The sequence below is a fragment of the Dermacentor silvarum genome, chromosome 4 (genome assembly GCF_013339745.2).
Source record: "Dermacentor silvarum isolate Dsil-2018 chromosome 4, BIME_Dsil_1.4, whole genome shotgun sequence".
Taxonomy (NCBI): Eukaryota; Metazoa; Arthropoda; class Arachnida; order Ixodida; family Ixodidae; genus Dermacentor; species Dermacentor silvarum.
The window spans coordinates 169369296-169393938 of NC_051157.2; the positions used below are offsets into that span (position 1 = coordinate 169369296).

The 24643-nt window shown below is 48.4% G+C and overlaps 1 non-coding gene across 1 annotated transcript; it reads right to left on the reverse strand.

Moving 5' to 3' along the window:
• Positions 1–334: 334 nt before the first annotated feature.
• Trnal-caa (transfer RNA leucine (anticodon CAA)) lies at positions 335–454 on the reverse strand. Its single transcript has 2 exons — positions 417–454; positions 335–380 (listed from the first exon to the last, which is right to left on the reverse strand). It is a non-coding gene; the product is annotated as a tRNA-Leu (tRNA).
• Between the last annotated feature and the right edge of the window lie 24189 nt (positions 455–24643).

The window sequence follows — 24643 nt, forward strand, 5'->3', positions numbered from 1 at the left end:
GTGGCAGAGTCAGACGTACCAGTGTGTCGCGGAGGTCTTCCACTCTATGTGGCCGGGAACGGACTTCAGCGCGTAAGAAAATAGTACTCAAAACAACTCGTTCTGTCGGCAGGTTTGGCAATATAACTTCGTAATTATTATCAACGTCAAAAGACCTGTTGCCGTGGCCGAAACTTGCCGCTGTAGCCACCCCTGAAGGGCCTGCCATCATGCGCCCGCTCTGTGCGCCGGCCGGAAGCAGAATCCGCTCGGCCATCCGGACACGGCGAAACGCCTGCGAGAAGAGAGAGCATTGATTGGCGCGTGTAGAGGGATATAAAAAACGCAAAACGTGTGTCAGAAGTCGGATTCGAACCCACGCCCACATACGTGGACCAGAAATCCTCATGCGACCCGGATCGCTGGGTAAGGTTTCCCTTGAGTCTGGCGCCTTAGACCGCTCGGCCATCCTGACAGGGCGGAACGCCTGCTAGAAGAGAGAGCATACAGTGGCGCCTTTAGAGGGATATAGAAAAACGCAAAACGTGTGTCAGAAGTGGGATTAGAGCCCTCGGCCACATACGTTTACCAGAAGCCTCATGCGACCCGCATCGCTGGGTAAGGTTTCCCTTGAGTGTGGCGCCTTAGACCGCTCGGCCATCCTGACAGGGCGGAACGCCCGCTAGAAGAGAGAGCATTGTGCTTGTAGAGGGATATAAAAAAGGCAAAATGTGTGTCAGAAGTCGGATTCGAACCCACGCCTACATACGTGGACCAGAAGCCTCATGCCACCCGCATAGCTGGTAAGGTTTCCCTTGAGTGTGGCGCCTTATAGACCGCTCGGCCATCCTATCACGGCGAAACGGCCGCGTGAAGAGAGAACATTGAGTGGCGCGTGCAGAGGGATATAAAAACGCTAAACTTGTGTCAGAAGTGGGATTCGAACCCACGCCTACATACGTGGAACAGAAGCCTCATGCAACCAGCATCGCTGGGTAAGGTTTTCCTTGAGTCCGGCGCCTTAGACCGCTTACCTATATGGTGCTTACCTTTAGCGTCTAGCACTCCGCTATATGCCCCCAGGTCCACCCGGTGGACCGGTGCCACTGGAGGGCGGTGATGGCTTGTTCTCAGTCTTTTTTTCTGCTGTAATAATGTTGGGGACGTGACTTGTAGCTGCTGTACCTGCCAACAGATGTCTTCGAAGGCGGCCCGTCCTCGCTACTTCCTTGGTTGGCTGCGTTGCTGCCTGCAGGCTGTTCAAGAGGAAGTTTGACAGAGGCTCCGACGCTGCTGCCCGTTGAATCGTTCTTTGCCGACAGATGTTCCGCTGTCTGCATTGACACACATGCTTCCGTTGAGTTGCTTGCGCTTTCTTTCTTAGTCTTCTCCGCTGTATCTTTTGCCACTCCTTTCGTAGCCTGGTTATCTACTGGTACCCCCGCCTCGACATCCGGTTCAAGCGAACCGTCTGCCGCACTTGGGGTTGCCTGGTCTCCTGCCCCTTTTGCCGCGTCCTCGGCCTCGGCCACATCCATCACCAACTGCACGGCGCCGTCGCCCTCGGCTGGCCCGGTAGCAGAAGCGTACGGACGTAGCACTGGTCTTCCGAGTGACCAAACCGGCGGCATTGCGAGCACCGAGGCACCTTACACTTCCTACGTAGATGGCCAGTGCCTTGGCAGCGAAAGTACTGCATTGACAGCCGGGCATGACTAAGGCCAGTTCAGAAGCGACCCTGATCTGGTGCGGGAGGTCTTCCAGCTTCATTCCGCTCTTGAGCTTGAGCAACACGGCCCGGGTAGTCGTCCCCTTCTCGCTGATTCCTTGAACCCGCCATCGCTCTCGGGTGACCTGGACGCCCTTTTCAAAGGCTGCGAGCGCCGTTCTTACATCTTCATCGGCTACACCATGTATCAGGCAGTGAAAACGCAGCCGCACCTGCTGGTCTTGAAGGTCGACCACGATGCAGCGCCACCCCTTTACCTTGAGCTCCTTGACGTCCAGCAGCCGTTTTGTAGCGCCGGCGTTATTCATGGTTACAGCCCAGACGTGCTTGATCTGGTAGGCCCCAATGACCAGCACCTCCGGCAGCAATATTGTTGGGCCAAGAGCGTCCCGAAAATCCTCAGCTCGGTAGCGTCTAGCTCGCACGTCGCCGTGCAAAAAGACGGTGTTCAGCGCAACGCGTCCCTTTGGCAGGGGAGGGAAAATAATCGGATATCCTGTGTCGTCTTCACCGTTCATCCTGTTTCCTCGGCGAACGAGGGCCGCTGTCGCCGCTCCACTGGAGCCCATGATTCCGCTGACCGCTCAGCTCGGCTGCCGGAAGCACATAGTCAGCTCGGCCATCCTGACACGGCAAAACGCCCGCAAAAAGAGAGAACATTGAGAGGCGCATGCAGAGGGATATAAAAACGCAAAACTTGTGTCAGAAGTTGGATTCGAAGCCACGTCCACATACGTGGACCAAAAGCCTCATGCAACCCGCATCGCTGGGTAAGGTTTCCCTTGAGTCCGGCGCCTTAGACCGCTCCGCCATCCTGACAAGTCGAAACGCCCGCGAGAAGAACATTGAGTGGCGCGTGCATAGGGATATAAAAAACGCAAAACTTGTGTGAGAAGTGGGACTCGAACCCACGCCCTCATACGTAGGCCAGAAGCTTCGCGCAACCCGCATCGCAGGTTGCGCGAGGCTTCTGGTGCAGTTGTCAGACTTTATTGATTAGTGATCGATAAATGATTAGCTATTGATTGGCTGTAGATTGGCTATCGCAAGGTGAAGCGAGGCGCAGCTGTGCGCGGTGACGTCATCGCTAGGCGAGTTTTTGTGAACGCTACCCGGGGAAACAAAAAGCTTAAACAGCTCCTATGTTAAAAGTAATATCATGTGAGACGCGATCAAAGGCTTTCGCCAGATCTAGTTGAACCATAGCAATGCGATCCCTCAGCGCATCACAGCATTCGAATATTGTAAGTGGGACGTGTACATTAGTGGCAATGCTGCGTCCCTTTATTCCGGAAGTCTGATGCGGTCCAACCAATTTCCTTATCACGCCCTGTAGTTACTTCACTGGGACCTTTATGTATATTTTGTAATCAACGTTGGTGAGGCTTATTGGGTGATGCTTACTGGTGAGGCTTATCCCTGAGCCTCTGATTCCAGCACCGGTGTGTTTGTCCAATGTAAGCGCAGTTGCATGTGAGCAGTGCCTTTTAAATGACTGCCTCTTAGCACACATGTGCACAAATTTGTCCTGTGCGAAGAGGAAGTTGTTTACGTGATATCGCTCACGCGCAGCCATGTTTACGTTGGAAATATGGGCTGGTACTTCAATCAGAAACTTGGGGAGCTCATATGTACTCGCAGCCTAGTAAATGCATTGGGCAACGTGGCTGCGTACTGTAAAGATGCAGTTGCACACTGTCTTTTGGTGGTACAGAAATCCTGCTAAGAAGCTAGCGCAAAGTGTCGAGAGAGCTACGGGAAGCATTTTGCATGGTTGCTGCTGATGCTGAAGCCTGCGTAAGCAACCCATCTGTGTCACTACCTCATCAAGTGAGTCACCTTTTCAGTTGTAATTCATTTTGACTTATCTTTTCTCCTGAATTTTTTGCGCGTGCAACTTCCAGCTGATGATAGCGGCTATGGGTATAAATCCTTCTAATTCATTAAACTTGGTTGTCAGTTTGCGCTTCACTTGTCGCATTCCTTTTTTTCCCACTAACTTCGTGTGTCGCAGTGCCTGTCACAGCACAATGAACGATGAACCTACACTAACCAGGGCCTTTTTAAGCTTTGTTCCTTACTCGCTACTTCATTCCTTGGAAGAGATTTTTAAGGTTCAAACGAGGCAGGCAAATAAAAAAAACATTAAAAAATACTATTGCGTCTGATTTTGTTGCATGCTAGTTACCGATAGGTGGGCTGCACAGATTCTCTCAAATGTCTGCATATATGCTGCATCTTGTGACCACATTCGAGACAGACTTTCTGCAGACATGCTGCATCCTGCGGCTACCCAGACTGAGCAGACTTTCTGCAGAATGGGTGTACCAATTGCCCGCTGGGAGGTGACAGAGGGTGACAGAAAGTCTGTCACTTGTCTTCACGTTTTCTGCATCCCGGGTGACTCAAGGTCTGTAAGATTTCTGCAGAAAGACTGCAACTTTTTTGTAAGGGGAGAAACAAGCGGATTTCGAAAACGTGGTGGCCACCGCGATGCGACTCGTTCAAGTTAAGGACAAAGTCATATTGTTAGGAGACATTAACGCCCATCACACAAACTGGGGCTACAGTAGAGACAATCCCAAGGGCATCTTGTTAGCGGACCTCGTAGAGCGGTACGGACCTTTCCAACTAACCTAACCGGATCTCCCAACGCGAATCGGAAACAGAGTGTCAAAGGACACCTCCCCGGACCTCACGTTCACCAACAACGAAAGTGAGACGCGATGGACGAACCTAGGTGATAACCTAGGAAGCGACCACTATATTTTAAGCATATATGTTCATGCAGCCAAGATTCGAAGAGCTATTATCAAGGCAAGGCTATCCGACTGGACCAAATTCCGCGAAAAACAAAAAAAAAACGATCGGAAGCATAACACACATGGGAGACTGGGCTGAGCGGATCAGAGTTATCCACACTGGGGTCATGAAAACAATTGAGATGACAACGGAGACTCCAGCCGTAGACGATCACCTCTTGCATCTCTGGGAAGCCCGGAGAGGTCTCACAAAAAGATGGAAAAGGCAGAAGCTTAATCGCAAACTGGGGATTCGCATAGCTCTGCTAGCACGAATACGCTAACGAATACGCACGAAAGTTAAGCGACAGCAATTGGCGTCAATTTAGCGACTCACTTCGGGGCACGTTGACTACAAAGAAAACATGGCACATTCTTCGGAGTATGATTGATCCGGGAGGAACAAAAACAGCCACGAACCGCACACTCAAGCTTCGGGAAAACGAGTTTAAAGGCAGGGAAGCCCACATGATAGAAAAAATTAAACAGATATATGTAGGAACGGCCCCGACCAGGCAATCCACGAAGTCCGTTTACGAAGGACAGGACCAACCATAACTGGACGCCCCCATAACCTTTGAGGAGGTTTACGCGGCGGCACATTCCTTCAGGAAAAACAACGCCCAAGGGGTCGATGAGGTCACGAATGCAATGATTTGCAATCTAAGTGACGAGACGCTAAGGAGCTTGGCCGAATTCTTTAACAACACGGTCTGGACAGAGGACGGCGCACTTCCCAAAGAATTGAAGGAAACCAAAATAATCCTGATTCCTAAACCGGGCAAGCCCCGTAACATCACCAACCTTCGACCCACATCATTAACGTCATGCACAGGGAAACTTTTTGAAAAGGTTGTGCAGGTCCGGTTCTCGAATCACCTAGAACTAAACAACTTGTTCCCCTCCAACATGTTCGGTTTCCGACCCAACGTGTCGGCGCAGGACGTTTTTCTGCTACTAAAGCACGAGGTCCTGCACCCCAACAGAGGTTCGGACGATAAATTTGTATTGGCATTGGACATCAAAAAGGCCTTCGACACCATCTCCCACCACACTATTTTGCAAGGACTGCAAGCAGTAAACTGCGCAGCACGAATTTATACCTACGTGCGCTCATTCCTCAGTGACCGCACGGCTACAATCGGACTAGGCTCCACGAGGTCCGACACCTTCAGCTGCCCCGACAGAGGCACCCCTCAGGGAGCTATACACTCTCCACTGCTATTTAATGTGGGGATGAGAAAGCTAGCTAGCCCTGGAGCTAGATAAACACCCGCATCTCGGCTGTGCGATATATGCCGATGGCATCACGCTTTGGGCTCACCAGGGGTCCTACGGGGACAAGCAAGAAGCTCTCCAAAAGGCTATAGATACAGTCGTGGAATACACGAGGGTGGCGGACATGGCGTGCGCACCCGAGAAATCCGAACTAATTCCGGTGCGTGCGAAATAAGCAAGAAAGAAAGACTGGGTGCCAATCAATCTGACTCTCGACGGGGCGCCGATTCGAGAAGTGGAGACACTCAGAATATTGGGGATGTGGATACAGCAGAACGCTGGAACAACACACACCCTTCAAAAACTAAAGGCGGTCACAAGAAACGTTGCCAGGATGATACGGAGAGTGGCAAGAATCAGATATGGCCTAACTGAAGCAGAGACCATCAGCCTGGTCCACGCATTCGTAATCAGCCGGATCACATACGCCCTTCCGTATCAGGCCTTGACGAACCAAGAGACAATACAGTTAAACACGATAATCAGAAAAGCCTTCAAAGCCGCCCTTGGTCTTCCCGAATGCGCTAGCACTGAGAGATTCGAGGGACTACGCTTGCACAATACTTTTGACGAGTACGCAGTCGCGACGTTATATGCTCAGAAAGAACACTTTGTTCTTCAACTCAGGGCAGGGAAGTATTGGCGAGGTTAGGCTTTACACTGAGGCCCCAGTATTGCGGAGAGGAGAAGGCACAGATAGACCGCAATGTTCGATCTCAAATCGCGGTGGCCCCAATTCCCAAGAACATGCACCCCAAGTACCATCCCGGACGACGCAGAGCAAGGGCAAAGACTCTTCACAAACGTTTCGGCATGGGACCGGGAGTGTATTACACGGATGCTAGTCGTACCAGCTCCGACACGTTCACCGTAGTCTCTACGTGTCAGAACAACGTTACAACGGCATCCTTCAAAACCTCCTCGGCATGCGTGGCAGAGGCGGCAGCCATCGCCTTGGCCATTCAGGACGCCGAGCGCCAAACCAATTCGGCTGTCATATTATCCGACTCACAAGCAGCCTTACCGCCTGTTTCTAAATGGGACGGCACCGCAGTCAATAATGAAAATTTTGGGCAATAGACTATAAGGTCACCACACTATTACATGGTGTCCAGCACACGAGGGACTGGCAGGGAACGCAGGGCAGACCGTATTGCTCGAGGATTAAACGTCCGAGCAACGGCAGGGCCCAGCGACGACCTTCAACCGAATCCTCGTGACATCCTTTTACAGCAAAGGCAGCATCGGAGACGTTTTGGACATTCTCACTCGAATTTGAACAGCCAACAGGAGAGGGACTGGCGTCGTATTCAGACGAATACATACCCCAACCTGCACCACCTACACAAATACACCCCACGAGGTTCATTGACGAGTGCCCGTGGTGCACAAAAATACCCACGCTAAAACACATCACATGGGAGTGTCTCAAGAGGCCTCCGCACATAGACAGCCCAATAATACGGAAACATCCACTCATGAGGAATAGTCAGTGGGAGGCATGGCTTGCGGACGAAGGCCGGGAGAGCCAATTGGGTCTTCTGCACCAAGCCCAGCGAGCCACTCGTGCCAGTGGAGCCCTGGAATGGCGGCCCCAACCAGCGTGCCTTCTTTTATTTATTTATTTTAAATAAAGTTTTAGGGGCGAAGCTCCTTAGGGTGTGGGTCGTTCCCTCCTCTGTAGTAGTAGTAGTAGTAGTAGTAGTAGTAGTAGTAGTAGTAGTAGTAGTAGTAGTAGTAGTAGTAGTAGTAGTATGTAGCCACCTCTAGTTTATGAATTGCTCAATAGATGACGTTGTGTGTCCGTAGCCACCTGTAGGTTTATGAAGTGTTCACTAGATGGCGTTCCGGTTCCGCTTCCGCTTCCGGTTCCACTTTGCGCGCGTTCGGTGCGAACGCGGGCAAATCGCCGACGGCGTCGACAACACTTCTGCGCGTTGCTGGTGCTGCTGCATGTCCAAGTTTATACAGCTGATAAAACTACCTTGAGTCGACCCCATGGCTGCTTCGCATACTACTCAGGGTTCCCCTACGGGAAGATGGTGTAATTTTCTCTCTCGTTCCCGACGCGCGCTCTCTTTATCTCTCGTCCGTAGCTGTGGTTTACCCGAATGATCCCCCGGTGCTTCGCCCACTCATCATCATTCACTTCGTGGATATGCTGTGATTTTTTTACTCACTCACTCACTTCCAGAGTAATCCCTGGTGCCCGCGTGTCTTCCAGAAAGTACTAGGCAATTCGCGTCGCTCACAGAATCAGATTACATGAGCGTCGGTGACCGGAGACAACGGATACAAGCATTGATAACGTTCGAGACACTTCCGATACATGCAGGCGCGTCCTGCGCCGAGCGATAACGTTTAATATTTGTTATCCGGTGAAAGATAAACAAGTACACGTGTCAATATAATGCTTTCGCATTAAAAACATGTACCTATATCAAAACTATATAACAATAATCACGTGTTCGTTCGTCATTTATTGACTGATTCTCTTTACTATAAGCACGTTTTGAAGGAATTTCACTATTATTGTTGCATAATGATTTGTTTCCAAACAATGCAGCAGCATCATCATCAACTATCATCATCAGCAAAGGCTCGAGCGTCTGCGTCTTCTTCCAAAGCTGATTTGTTGGTGCCCCTCGGCGCAACCGCACGAACGCGCTCGTGTCACTGCTGACGCGTTCGTCGTCGTCGTCTTCTTCCACAGCTGACTCTGTTGTGCAAAAAACTACCAACATTATCAATGGCTCGAGCGTATTGGTCTTCTTCCACGGCTGACTCGTTGGCGCCCATCGGCGCTACCGCGCGAACGTGCTCGTGCCACTGCTCACACGTTCGTCGTCTTCCACAGCTGGCTCCGTTTCCGCTCATGGTTCTAGCGTAGAATTGCACTTCTCTCATCGTAATGGGGAGGCCGCGTTTACGGGAGTATCAGCCAATGCTGATTATGCTGGAGTATGAGCCATTCATTGTCTTACTTGACGGATAGATTTAATAACAGGGGCGATACGGGAATGTGTGTGCGTACATCTCTTCACGATGACCACTGATCACAACAGTAATTATGTTCGTACTTTTGTTCAAAATTCGATTTGGAAATTGCGCCGGTAGCCCGGAGGGTTCAACGCTTATCACTGATTTGACTGCGTCCCGTTTGCTGCCTACTTTGCTGACGTTTCGTAGAACAACCGCGCAATTTATCTTATATACGGCTCCGTTCAAGTGCAAACGCCGCTTCTAGAATATTGAGAAGAAATAACCAATTTGAATTAAATTATATACTGAGTTATTATGTGTCAAAATACAACACGAATATGACGCACGCCATAGTATTGTTCTCCAGGTTAATTTTGATGACATGAGGTTCTTTAACGTGCACCAAAATGTGAGTGTGCGATCGTTCTTGTTTTCTATCCCCATTGGAAAGTGGTCACCGCGGCCCTGATCGAAAACCGGCACCTCGAATTTAGCAGCGTAAAACCACAGCTATTGAGCTACCGTGGCTGGTATAACGAATGAGGTATAATGTGCACCTAATATATCTTTGGCCGCGTTAAAAATTTCGCGTTGGGGATTTGTTATGGCGTTCGAGTACAAGGACTAAATGTATAATTAGGCGAGTTGTTCTAGAAACCTGTGGTGGTTGTAACCAGCTTAAGAGATTAATTGATATTCATCTGATAACCATTCGCATTTTATTCTACATTTATAGCGTCATTCACAAGAAGAATGATTTTACCGCAGCTCCTATTTCGTGCTGAGCGACCCCTAAAGAAGAAGAGAGCGAAGCTGCACGAGAACAGCATCTCCTGTCTTAAGCCTTGGGATCGCAAGTTTATGCCCATAATCAAAACACTTGCCGACCTTCCTCAGCGCAATTATGGGTAAGCAACAGTAGTTTGGTTATAGTACTGCTGGTGGTTTTGACGTACGATATTTTAGGGCTTGTTGGTTTAATGCGCAGTGTGAAAAGGATCACTTAGGTGCGTTTCAGGGGGTTACGAACACGTCAGAGCACATGAAGTTCCTCTGAAATGCAAAACAGCTAGTGAATAGGGGTAAATATTTTACGTTACTGTAAGGTACTACGCTATATCATGATGACCATGTTGCTTCACACGGGCTTGTTTCTATCGCTGCAAAACAAGTAGCTTTCTTTGAATGGCAACCCGCGGGCACTGATGCTAAAAAAATTATGGGCGAACTTTAAAATATCTTTATTTATGCAAATTATAGCCGGTACTAAAAAACAACACATGCGAAATGTAATAGCCGCAGGCACCTCAGAGTTATGACGTCCTGCATGCAGGGACAGCCATGATATACATAACCATTTTGGTATATTCTATTTTCGCTTTTCTTTTGAAGTTTTGAATGAAAGAATAAAGTGATACAATTCACTTACGAGATATCAATCGCTAACCTAACCACCTAACCACTGACCTAGAACTGACACTTATAAGTATTGCTATTTTCCACCTACGGTCTTAAATTGGAACGAATAATTCCAGGCATCTTCTTAGACTCTCCTACGACACCGAAGTAGCACTGTTGCACCATTTCACAGCTCTTCTTGTAGCACTATTATTGCACTAAACTAGAAACAGATTCCGTTGTTGTTTTGTATTCAGATGTATTCTATCTTATTACACTAATCTTGAAACAGATTCTATTGTTGCTATTTTGTGTTTTATTATCTATGTTATTGCAGTAATCTTCAAACAGTTTCTGTCACTTTGTGTTTGTATTATAACTGTTTTTTGAAAGTACCAACCTGCTTGGACCCAAGGGTCTGCAGTATGTAATAAATAATGAAAAAAAAAACTCAGCGTTCCACTGCGGTGGAGATGGAAGACCAGAGAAGCTGTACTATGGTAGGAATTATGTATTTCCAATTATGACCATTAGGATGTGATGGTGTAATGGGTTATATGAACTATTAAAGGATGAGGAATATATATGATCCAATGGTTTTTATTTATTTAGTGACCACATGGATCATGTCCTTATGGCCGCTACGGTACACCGCCATAGTGTGTTGGCAAAGGTTCGCACGGTCTTCATAAACACGTCCCCAACGGCGCGTGCGGTCGGTGCGAACGCGCGCAAAACGCCGTCGCCGTCGACAACAGTTCTGCGCGTTGTTTGTGGGACCGCACGCAACCGCTGTCAGAACGCTGGCGGGAGCAAGCGCGCTGGCAGCAGCGAGCGAAGGTTCATGCGGTCTCTCGCTTCAACAGAAACTGACCGGCGAAAGCACAATTTATACAAAGGTAGCAGCCGTGTTGCAGATCGCCAGTTCCCTTTGTGCCCGGTCGCAAGATACGCATTTGGTGCCGCAGCTAAACGTAGCCTCCCTTCCCTCCCTCCCGTCCCCCCACGGCATATTGTGCGACGGAAGAAGTCGCGTTTACTCTCCGCCATGCGTTCGCTCCCCGTGAAAGCGCGCGTCCCTCGTGCGCTTTCACTCGCACATATCGCACTGCGGCCAAAGAGAGTTCTTTTTGTACATCCGGACACGGCCATCGAAGATGGAGCTCTTAACAGCTTCGCTGTAAAAATTAAGATCGAGTGTATGCCGCAAAACGGTATGTATGCTTGGGATTTCTTTATTTTTATACTGCTGAGTGATATTTAGTTTATATTTCGTGATATCACTGATGTTGCGGAATGGTCGACACATCCCGACAAGGAGTCACTAAATCGCTGAAGTCACGCCTGGCTGCCACCTATTCATCTTTTCTATACAACGCCAAATGCTTGTTGTGATTCGCTACAGATAAAGCAATAGTGAAATTGAAATCATAGGACCGAACACACATCGCACTTGACAGGTCACAAAACATATTGTTGTACAAGACTACACCGCTCGTCTAAAATCCTCATTAGACCGTCCAAAACGCGTGCAATTATTTACGAAGACGCTGCAACCATGTAACAAACAGCCTAGCTTGCGATGATATACATGCCGTATATCCACAACTAAGCGCACGAGTTGCCATTCACAAAGTGCGTGATTCAGATAATGTCCACCAGCCGGCATTTTGCGTAACAAGCTTTATCTCTTAAAATCACAGGTATCGGTACAAGGTAAAGTTTTGAAAAGAAAGATTAATGAGAGGTATACAAAAACGCTAGATAGAGAAGATGTATAGTACACCTGATTACCTGATTATACCCGATCACCTGTTATTTTTTTGTACTACTGATGAAAATAAGTTCAACTTCAACTTCAAAATAAAGCAGGCTAGGTGACTGTGTCGCCGCCCCGTTTCAAAGGGGATGCCAATAAATCATCATCATCATTATTACATGCGCTCGACCGACACGGCGTTTCACCTTCGACTACAAGGAACACAAATTCCGCAATCAAATTAACCGCTAGCATCAGATCATACAATATTGTTGTATTTTTATGCACTAAAGGCATAAGTGCTGCAAAAAAAAAGAAGAAAGTTTAGTACCGCGGAAGGAACTTGTCTATTTTATAGTACAAGAAACTGGCCTTTACCACGGCCACTAAGGCCTCATAGGCGTACTTACCGGGGGGGGGGGGGGGCAAAGTACGCCATTTGCCCCCCCCCCCCCCTACTTTTCAAAGTGGGCGATTTCAGCTGCACGCTGGAACATCCGGAAAAACTACAACGGAAGCTAAATTTTCCTTCTTAAGAGAATTGCAACGTAAGTACTGATTTTCTTTACTACGTATCTTTTGAAGTGCCCTCTCCGCTGTCAAAAGTGGGGGAGGGGAAAAGTGTGCCATTTGGCACCCCCCCACCCCTTTTAAAAACGGGCACTTTCGGCTGCACGCTGGAAAGTCCAACAAAACTACAGCTGCAGGTAAATTTTCTTTCTTAATAGAGTGGACCGGTAAGTAATGCTTTTCTTTACTACGTATCCCCTGCTTGGGCAATTAGTACTAGAGAGATTTAGATTAGTGGGCCCCAATACTTGCTTCCCCCTACTATGAATATCTCTATTGTCTTTCGTCCCTCCTCGAGACGCGGTATAGCGGACGAAGCGCAGGAGTTGCCATACACGCTCACGCTGCGGAGTAGGCGTGATGCTGGGTAGTTCCCGCCCTATCCCCCCCCCCCCTACAAATGTGAGCAAGTATTAGAAAGCATCACGCTGCTGGTGTAACCTAGGTTTCCTACCGCAAGAGAACTCTACGTTTCATATATTTTATCCTTTGAAGGAATAGAGAGCGTTTTAAGTGCAATGTTTCACGTAGTTCTAATGTGTTACACTTATTTAGAAGCGTTACGTGTTATTATTGAACCCTCGTCTTCCTTTTCCTATTACTTTTTAATGTGTGATATATTAGGTTCGCCTGGTGTCCTCACTCAACTGAACGAGGCAGCTTCTTTATGTTTGGTGACTGTAAGGGCAAGGAAAAGGTTGATAAGGTTTGATAATAGCCTTCCCTGTATTTTGTTAAGCCAGGATTGCAGCTGTACATATATGTGTCAAATTGTCCACCCACTCCTGTAATAACCCCCATGGGGTTGACAGTATGTTGAAATAAATAAATAAAATAAATAATGCCCGCCCTATGCTTTCCAACTAATTTTATTCTTCTGTGTGTTTCTTTCTCATGATCAGGGTCCCATATGAGTAACTTACTCCTTTACAGATTCTTGAGGGTGACTGGCGATCCTGAATTCTTGTTCCCTTGACAGGCTATTGAATATTACCTCTGTCTTCTGCACATTAGTCTTCAACCCTACTCTTAGGCTTTCTCGGTTAAGGTCCCCAATCATTTGTTTTAATTCCTTCCCACTATTGCTGAATAAGACAATGTCATCTGCAAACCGAAAGTTGCTGAGGTATTCGCCGTTGATCCTCACTCCTAAGCCTTCCCAGTCTAAGAGGTTGAATACTTCTTGTAAGCATGCAGTTAATAGCATTATAGAGATTGTGTCTCCTTGTCTGACTCCTTTCTTAATAGCTAACTTTCTGCTTTTCTTGCGGAGAACCAAGGTAGCTGTGGAATCCTTATAGATATTTGCCAATATATTCACGTATGCCTCCGGTACTCCTTGATTACGCAATGCCTATATGACTGCTGGTATCTCTACTGAATCAAATGCCTTTTCATAATCTATGAAAGCCATATAGAGAGGTTGATTGTACTCCGCAGACTTCTCGATTACCTGATGAATGGCACAGATATGATCCACGGATAGTACACCACGGTTTCTTTAAGAGAGCGCTATGCTGATAGATGGGGTCAGAGAGTCGGTTTATTGGGTGCTTGGCGAGGACCCGGCGGAAACTTCTGGGACGCATTGTTCCATGGTCCGGTGACACCACTCGGACGCGGAAAGGAGACGTTGCCGCGTAAAGAAGCAAGAACCAAGTATACTGGCGGACAGTTTTCTATGTGTCACAAAATTGCGCTAGCGAAGGAGCACGTCGGCTCCGTGGCAGCTTCGGCAAAGGGAGAGAGCGTAACGCCGCAGACAGCCGACGCGATCAACGGTGTAGCCGACCGCAGCGACCAATAGAAGCCGGGTATTGGAATGTGCTTTATTACGCAATAGAGCACACAGAACAGAGTGAGGATCATGGCTTTTGTTGAAACGAGAGCGTCTGAGATAAAGTAAACTTCGCCCTCCGCTTGCGAGCTCCACGCACCGCGGACGACAGCAAACCTTTGCTGAGATGTTCACAGTAGCGTGTGCTAGCCGCGGACTATGTTATTTTACTAAGCCCGAGGGGTGCTTCAGGGCCCCTTTAACACCCATCTGAATTGCATTCTGATGCCCCTAGCCGAAGTGCACATGTGCGTATGTAACTTGCCTTATTTGAAGAATACATTTTGTTGTGTTTTGACTACTCTGGGCTCTAACTCGGTCTTTAGACCACAAATGGTGTTCGCTGGCGCACCAGAAGACCTCTTAATAATTGTCCGTACTTTCGTGGGGTTAATTTCAGAAGCTGATAAGTCGGCTTTGGAATTTCGCCCGGCGTTGGCTCCTCGTTCACGGGGTGTGTGACCTCATGCCAATGGGAAAAGCTGCGGAAGCAAAGCGCGCATATAGGACTGCTCCTGTCAAAAGTTCAACATTCTCATCCGTATTTGTTTGAGCAGGGTAGTGATGACAGAAACATTCTATTTAGAACAGCAAGATAAGACAAAGTAGATAACTGAGCGTGGGCTCATTTTCCTGCTTTTTTTTCTGCGTTTGGGCATATGCGGAACCGTCACACATGGAAGATACGCTAATTCAGTATCTTTTCCTAGAAGCTTAAAATGCTGTCCAACGCTGCTTCAATAATTTAACCAGTAACCCAAGTGCAGAAGCTCAGCTCCTGTAGCTTTCTCTTCGTTGTCACAGAAGATTGTCCGCGAATATAAATTTATTTTCCTCACCGACGCACGCGCTAGTTCAGCTCGCTCTGCTCAGGTGCACTTCGGCGGTGGCGGCGGCTCATTAGACCGTTTTAGTTTAGCGCACACAACGCGCCAGCAGGGGCACGACTACGCATGCGCTGAACCTATGAGAGATGCATGCGTTTGCGCGCGTATGGGATACGCGCGCTAGTTCTCCGGGCTTGCGTTGCGCTCGCTACAGTTGTTGCGTACCCTACCGGCGGCCCTCTCGCGAGATCTCGCGCTGCCGAGAGCTTAAGAGCATGGCGACGACCGACAGCAAAACAAGCGGGTCAGGGGTCATGGCAGCGAGCAAATCCTGCATGCATTTCGGTATCGCCCTCGATTTGGAGCTCCTTGCCTATGTGAGGAGCTTAAATCCATTCGCGGACCCTGTGCAGTGGGCCGTGATCGCTGCAAAGATGCAGGATATCACTCGGATGCCGTTCACTGCCCGGAATGTCCGCAGTCGAACGGAGCTCCTTCTACACTATTACGCTGCGAAGGACATAGTCAACCTGAGAAAGTAAGTTCCGAGTCTGACTGCGTGAATTTTTGTTCGGCAATTGCTTGCGAATTTGTGCACCACACGATTGTTTCACCATCTGTTTGGATAGGCGAGCCGCCGGAGCAAAAGGCACAGTGCATCACGGCCGACCACCGTCACTTTTTGAGCACTGTGTCGGGGATCAGCAGCAGACGAACAAGTAGATCCCGTTTCTCGAAGCGGAATTGTTGTCGAAACAACGTCGACTCCACTTGGTCCACATCAAAGAATCCGTTGCGCGAGCGGTATCGCAGCAGCTCGCTTTCACGATCGCGCCTTATGCGGTATTATATGTCGTCAAGGCTGCAGTCACCTTTCAAAAGCCACCGCTCGCGGGTTGTGAGCATCAGATCGTCTATTACTTGCCATGAAAGAGTAGCCAAAAGGCGGCGATTCCACAAGATGCTTGACGGCATTCTCTTCCCTTGCTGCTGCTCGTCTGAACACATAATCGGCGCGAACGGCGCGAAAAAGCTTGGCTTGTGACAACCAATGTTGGCTATACGAGTTTATTGCTTAGGCACTAGATGGCGCCAAGTAGCACTCCGAGGCAAGGGTGTTGACGCATAGGCGCACTCCACGTTTCAGATGTTGCGCGCGGTAAACTAATGCTGTGGGGGACAGCCTCAATCGTAACGTACGTAGCGCGCCGCATGTTGCGTACGTACTGTCTAGCGCGCGCTTAACTAAAAGTGTCTATTGACGCCACTGCAGAATAACTGTTTTACTTAAGACATGTATCATGTGCTATTATCAACTTACTTTCCATATACAATCGCGCTAACATTACCATATGCGCCAGCTCCAGTTAACGCTGGACACATTTACGGAAAAAGAAGTTTTATTTCACTATTTTGAACTTTACACGAGAACACATCGCGACTCTGAAAAAGACGGAAAGAGACAGCAGCTTGACTAGCGCCCCCTTGGGGCTCTGTGGTCTTGTCGTTTTGCCAGTCGCTACATATTCTCCCCATGTATAAGCAACTCCTCCAAGTCAATGTATTAACTCTCACGCTGCCTTAACATGTTTTTGCGTCGTATTGACGTAAGTCGTGCTAGAGGTGTAGGATTGGCGTGCCGATCGTAGTGATTTACCGCTTTCGTCATTAACACCGGGCTTCTACTGCTGGGTGGACCCAGACGCCTGCAGTACATTCTGAAGGTCGACGATGGACGCCAGCTTCTGGAGCGCACATTATGTCACCCTGCAAATGTACGCCTATATATGCGCCATTGCGAATACATTTTAAACAGTGCCGTCGTGGACACAAAAGCGTTCCTCCCGACAACAGCTTCGTATTGTTGTGGTCATTCTCATTTGGGCGGCTCGTTCTCAGTAGCCATGCCGTCCAAGCGGAGATGCCAAGAGTCTCGTGCTGAGTCTACAAATGCCGTGTCTGTTTCTCACTCATAGTTTTTTTTCGTTAGAGCAACAACTATACTAAAGTGTGGCTGTTGTTTCCATTGCGTGCCCTTATGTTGCTATTATGCCGAAGCCATTTACCGGAGACTGCATTTTCACCTTCTTTCGATAGTCAGTTCTTGACCAGTATTTATAAGCAGTGCTTATTGCGTCTCTGGTGTTTTTGTTTTGCTTTATTTTCGTTCCTGTTTCATCGATTGCGTCGTATGATCAGCGGAAGAATACAGCAGTTTCCTGAACTCTGATTTAGCCACCTGTGATAACTTTTACGCCCTAGAAACGGTTGTAAATCAAGAACACTCCATGTAAAAACAAACGCTGATTACCACTTCCGACTTGAAGAAAAAATTGTTTGTTAATGGATCAAACATTGTTCAAAGTATTCGCACTTTGGTTAACACTGACAAAATTTTCTAATTGAACGTGTCTTGTTTTGTTCAAAGATAACTGCCAGCTACTTATCATGACAATACAGTACCTGCGAAATAAGCTATTTTTATTTATCTAGAAATGCGTTACATCATGTTCAGTGTCCCTTTCGGATTACTTTTCCTTCATAAGTGCACACTTGCGTAATTTCTACAGGTGGACCAGCATTTAAGAACTCTCCATTCGGCAACATATTTCTTTGTAGATGTTTCGTGCATATTACGCTGCCTCAAAGAGGACCTGGGAACAGTACCTTTGTTCGAACGTCCTAAGATTACGGCATTTTGAGAACAAATTGAGTTTATTATATTTAGCCTACATATTCTGTTAGGTATGAATAATCATGGAGGGGGGGGGGGCTATAAATATTCCTCGTTTCAAAGTTTATGGAATTTCCCCACGCAATTTGAGAAATTTACCCACGCAATTTCCTGCCGAAACTTGCTCTTAAGCTTAGACACACCTAGTCTTGAATTCATAAAGGAAGCAGATAATGTTTGGTACGTCAAGTGGCCGGCAACTACACAGTACCTTTAGATGGCAGTTTTAAATGTTCAGGTTTCATTTAACATAAAAATTTATTTTACCAACTACTTTTCTAAGGCGCCAAGTACTCTAAAGGGACCCTGATCATGACAACAAATTTCTCGAGAAACAGCAACGAGTTTGAGCTTATGTCTAACAAAAGGTCAAGCGATTCATTTGGCTGTAAATATGGCCTGTAAGTTGCCTAGTTTTCTTTAATATTCGAGATTTATCTTGATGAGAATAACGACGATGTAAACGTCGCTCCAAGTTATCTACTACGCAAAATAATCGAAATCTCTGTTACAAAATATAAGGTTGCTAGTAGTAAGCAGAAACGTGGTTATTTCCTCTGTTCTGATGACCTGTTTTGTTGGTTGTATTTTCCAGCCGAAGAACCACAGCTGTTTATGAGCACCGGCCCCGGCGACAGCCTTATATGTAAGACCACAAGCGCTAAAATGGCAACCGCACATTCTCACACTCAGGGTGTGTTCCAATACTCTCCTTAGACGGCTAAATAGACAGCTAAGTGGACGGCGGCCATCTTAAGTCTCGTTCCAATTCTCACGAAGATGTCAAAGTAGACAGCATCGCGAATACAACATCGAAGTCAAGAACGATGCAGGCTACTTTCCTGTCTAAACAAGATGGCGACTGAGCAGGACGCTTAGAATCTCGACGGGATGGTTGTCTGCGCACACAAAAACGTAGACACGCTTTTCAATACCATTTATGTACGTCACATAATGTTTTTCATAGGTTCGCAGGCGAGAATACTTAAAATACAGAACTAATGTGTGCTTTTCTAAACTTTCTTTGTGTCGCCGTGAGGTGGCGTCACGTCGCAGAAGCGTCTTCCAGACGGCTCGAAACGCGTTCCATTATTGTCCTCGAAGCTGTCTTGGCTGTCTTCATAGACGTCGAAGTAGACTGTCTACGATGGTGGAAAGAATTTGAACACAGCCTCAGTTTTAGAACGCTAAAGTGCGCTGGGCGGGAATCTATGCAGGATAATGTAGGACGGAAGTCGACGCAGCATTCAAGCAGAGAAGCAACGCAAGGGTCTCCTCGCTTCATAACATGCACATTGCATCGCGTCGTTGCCAGCACGAGCAATTCTGCCCGAATCTGTATTGTCTAAAGATCATTCCCAGTAGCCGAAATTACATATACAAGAAATTATAAGTATGCCTCGAACTATTGCATGTTTTTTTAGCTGCACTCTTTTTCCACCGCTATGTAGAAAAGCCCGCATTTCGTCCCGCTAGCAGATCACGCTCTTTTTGCAACAGCTGGAGCATTCGTGTGATGGCACGCGATATGTGATCACTATGGCTGACGAAGAAAAACGAGCGCAGCGCAAGCGCCTTGTAAACGAAGCTTGGCATTCAAGAACGTTTATAATAGCCATATACCCTGACGTTCTTGCATTGCAATATTATACCAGGTATCTTATGTGAAAACTGCCGCAAATGATAGTAAATTAGAAGAGATTAAAGGAGGTTATGATTCGTGCCTAGTTCCCCCCTCCCCCCCCCCCCCTCAAGTTGTGCTTTGTGCTTACTAGAATTTTTCGGTGAGTTTCCTGGCACTTTTTAAAGTAAGGAATGCTGCTTGCGCAGCCTAAGTGTCGCAGCTTTAAACGTTATCTAAACCACTTGACGCAGTTTAAAAAGAAAAAAAAATGTGGGCAGCATATACTATATTGGTGCAAGGCTGAAGTAAACAGCGGAGCTGGTGATCGACCTAGCTTCTTCGAGGTTTTACTAGGCTTGGCTAAGCTTTGCTAGGAAAGGCAAAGTGCTGGCACGGTATTTCGAATCGGCTCGCCGCCGACGCGCAGATCTCACTTGGTCGCGCGACGCGCTTCAAGTTGAGCGGCTTCTTCGGGTGTTCGGATCTTTTTTGGTCATCCCATGACAAGGCTACATGTACAGCGGTCATCTTTATGAAAGGGAACATGCAAGCGCGTGGCAGATAGCCTCGAAGCCTACATGTGGCGCGGCGAGATGGGAAACGAAAAGGAGAGAGTGGTGCCGTTCCTTCTACTGCGTAATACTTCTACTGCCATCTACTTCTACATCATGAATGTGTGTCTTTTCTTACGTTTTCTTTTTGATATCCATCTTTTGTTGGGATATCTCAGCAAACGAGGATGATTTTCGATAAGGGTCGATTGTTGCTATCACAGATTCGAAAGCGTTCTAGGCAAACGAAAAGCATAATAAATTTCCGCAGACCAGACTTATATTTACTATCTCACGTGCCGTTGATACCAGCAAAAATATAACAAGAGCGCTTATCATCCTACGTGAAGATTAAGCGCGACTGGCCGCTCAGGCCCTTTGCGTGTAGTCGCGGGCTTCTTTAACGCTCGGAAAAAAAAACACTTTTATGTATATAGCTCGTATGGAGCAACAGAAAGCTATATCAGGAGTTTTTCATGTTGCTCTACAATTGATTCATTGACGCTTTTCATCTAATTATAATAGGTGAGAAGCTGATTAATTAACTAAGACCAATTACGTAATTAGGCGGAATGCAAAAAAATTATCTGAGTATCTCCAAGCAACGGAAAACAGCATTACCTTTGTTCTGTCCAGCTACGTGACATTTGCATATTTTTAAATCTGGGTGCACGGTAGTTGGGATACCCTTTGCATCTGTTATACGGCGTTCCTTTACAGCAGCACCAAACGCAAAATACAGATATCGACACACCTATGCTGGTTCAGCTCGTCGTCGTAGATTTCGTCGATCACTCTGGAAGATGAGATGCAGCGATCGCGCTATGAGTTACGAACAAAGCGCTCTTGTCCGGTCGTCTGCCATAACATAAAGTGATAAAAAAGAAGGAAAACTGCAAGCAGCGTTGTAGGCAGTAACAGGAGCGGCACCAATCGTTCCTTTTCGTTTCACATCTCGCCGCAGCGCCACGCCACATGTGGGATTCGAGGCTATCTGCCACGCGCTCGCGTCAGTGCCAATTGATTTGCCTGGAGTCCCGGCCGAGCTCGACAACGAGGGCACTCTTGACAGGGCATGAGTAAGGTGGCACGTACTAAATACAAAAAAACTTGGCGTTTGGTTCTGAAGAAGTGCGGTTGTCGTCTCGCATGCTGCGCTCCGTCGTGGCCTGCCAGCACGACCTGAGAGGAACGCCACGCGATGTGGTGTCAGAAGTGGGATTCATTTGAAGAACTTCGGTCTCTGAGCGGACGTCAACGACAGCATGCCCCACGAAGAAAGCACCCAATCGACGCAGTGGCTAGGCCTCGCTCTTCAGCCACCGGACGCGTTCGACCTCTCGAACCCTGCAACTTGGTCCTCATGGAAGTCTCGCTTCGAAGATTATGCAGCTGCCTCCGGACAACTGAAAGTTCGTAAGCCGTCCAAGTACGTACGCTGCTTTACTGCATGGGCCCCGACGCTCGTCCACTTCTGGACACTTTTATTGCGAGAGCAATTATATGGACACTCCAAAGCGTATTTCTGCCGTCGGCGTCGCCGTCGCCGTGAGGTTCCGTATGACGTCAATGGCGATGAAATCGTTGCCGCGCGCCGGACGCTGTATGTGCGAGTGAAATGGCACGAGGGACGCGCGCTTTCACGGGGAGTGAACGCACGGCTGAGAACAAACGCGCGTTCTGCGCCGTGCTCCCTGAAGGGCAGAGAATTGTCTCTTTCCTCCTTTACAATCACCATATATGTAGCGCAAAAGCGACTGCTTCCGACGCGCGAAAGTCCCTGGGGGGGGGGGGGGGGGGGCATTTTGCTGAAGTTTTTCGCTCCAGAAAGTCGAAGCACGCCAAACTTAGTGCCATCGAGTTAACGCTCTGGAGTCATCTGCCAAAGCCAAATTCGTGGATGTCACAGTCGACAATCGCACCACTAAATTCAAGGTTGACTCGGGCGCTGAAGTTTCTGCAGTCCGAAGTGATTTGCCTCGAGTACCGGCCAAGCTTGACAATGTTGATGCAGTCTTGACAGGGCCCGGAGGAAAAGCTCTCTGTATGCGGGGCCCATATCAAGCTAATCTATTTTGGCAAGGCAAGACAAGCTCTCAGCGTCTCTACGTCAATGAATCCCTTTCTGCACGACTACTGGGTCTAACGGCTATACAGGACCTTGATGTCGTCAAATTCATCGGTGTCGTGAACACTCTGAACCAACGCTTCATGCCGAACTATAACGTGGCCTTGGCACACTCCGAGATCAGTACACAATTCGTTTAAAGCAAGACGGTGTACCATTCTCACTTAGTGCTCCTCGACGGATACCTGTATCCCGCGGCGTGAAGTCGTTCGGCAAGAACTGGAGAAACTTGAAGGCGATGGCGTCATTCGTCGTATTGATAAGTCAACTCCGTGGTGTGCCGGGCTAGTACTGGTACCAAAGAAGAATGGAAAGTATCGTCTGTATGTTGATTTGACTCGACTAAACCAGGTGGTTTTCAGAGAGCGTCACATTCTGCTTACCGTCGAACAAATCCTTGGTCTACACGGCGATGAAGTCGTTTTTTCGAACCTGGATGCGACTGCAGGCTTTCACCAAGTCAAGTTGTCGGCGGACTCTCAAGAACTGACAACTTTCATCACGCCTTTCGGTCGCTATTGTTTATGCCGACTGCCCTTCGGTATCACGTCTGCCCCTGAGTATTTTCAAAAACAAAGGGCTCGGATTCTCGAATGTCAGGATGGTGGTGTTAATATTGTTACGTGTGGAAGGGCACCGACGAAAGAGACTATTTACAGGCTATTTACGCTGGAGCCAGACAGCCAGGACCACACTCGCTCGCACCAAGAGCACAGACACACTTCATCGTCTTTCTCGCGGCGGCTCGTCTCTTGAACATCTTTCGATGATATCGCAATACTACCCCCCGGCGGCAAAAGCGCCGTCACGGTGCTGATAATATCCAAGGCGCTTGGAGAGGTGTAGGGTTTGAGTCGGGTGACGTGAACAATATCACTGGTGGTCACAGCGGAGGACGTAGTGGGCGTGGCTAGAACGATTTCGTAGGTGACATCGGTCACTTGGCGGAGCACGCGATATGGGCCTGTGTACCAGGAGAGCAGTTTTTCACAAAGGCCAACTTTACGCGATGGTGGCCAAAGCAACATGAGGGTGCCGGGCGCAAAATGCACATCTCGGTGACGGAGGTCGTAGCGTTGTTTCTGTTTTTCTTGAGACACTTGCAGACGAGCACGCGCAAGTTGGCGAGCATGGTCAGCACGGGTGATTGCATCACGGACATAATCGCTAGTTGAAGCTGTGGTGGACGGAAGCAAAGTGTCTAGTGGTAGCGTCGGTTCTCGGCCATACAAGAGGTAAAACGGGGAAAATCCAGCATTTTCGAGACGGGAAGAGTTGTACGCAAAGGTAATGTAAGGTAGAGCCTGGTTCCAGTCACGGTGGTCGGCTGAAACGTACTTCGATAGCATGTCTGTAAGCGTGCGGTTTAAACGGTCAGTGAGGCCGTTCGTTTGTGGGTGGTATGAGGTGGCAATTTTATGCTGTATTGAGCAGGCACGCATGATGTCATCAATGACTTTGGACAAGAACGTACGGCTACAGTCAGTGAGCATTTGATGCGGAGCACCATGCATCAAAATGATATTGTGTAGGAGGAAGTCCGCGACGTCAATAGCGCAACTGGTCGGAAGAGCGCGTGTTATGGCGGAGCGGGTCGCGTAGTCCGCAGCGACGGCAACCCGCTTGTTTCCTGATGTAGATTCCGGAAAGGGGCCGAGAAGGTCTAAGCCAACACGATGGAAGGGCTCGGCACGGATGTCGAGCGGCTGCAGGTAACCAGCGGGGAGCTGGGAAGGCCCGGCCAGAAAAAACGGCGATGTACTCGGTCATAGGTTCGAGAGACGCCGAGGTGTCCTGCCGTTGGGGCGTCGTGAAGCTCTCTAGAAAGGTTGAGCGGAGGTGTTTAGGTACTACAAGTAGGAACTCGGAGCCCTCCGGATGAAGGTTACGACGGTACAGAGTACCGTCGCGGGGGACGAAGAGGCGTAGAGTAGCGACAGTGTTCCAAATGGTCGATGAGTGCTCTGATGTAGGCATCACGACGTTGCTCGTCGGCGAAATGAAGGAGCTGGGGTACTGAGAAAACGCAAGCAGCACTGTCAGTATTGGAGGAGTCAGAGTCGTCAACAGGGTAACGCGACAAGCTGTCAGCGTCTTGGTGCAGGCGGCCAGACTTGTACACCACGGAATATGAAAGTTCTTGTAGCCTCAAAGCCCATCGACCAAGCCGGCCTGTAGGATCCTTTTGCGATGAGAGCCAGTAGAGGGCATGATGGTCAGTGACTACGGAGAAAGGATGACCGTAAAGCTAAGGCCAGAACTTCGCAACTGCCCAGACAACAGCAAGGCATTCCCTTTCCGTAATGGAATAGTTGCGCTCCGATGGTGATAGGAGGCAGCTTGCGTAACCAATAACGCGATCCTGGCCACGCTGACGCTGGGCTAAGATGGCACCTACACCATGATCGCTGGCATCTGTACGCAATTCTGTAGGGGCATCAGGGTC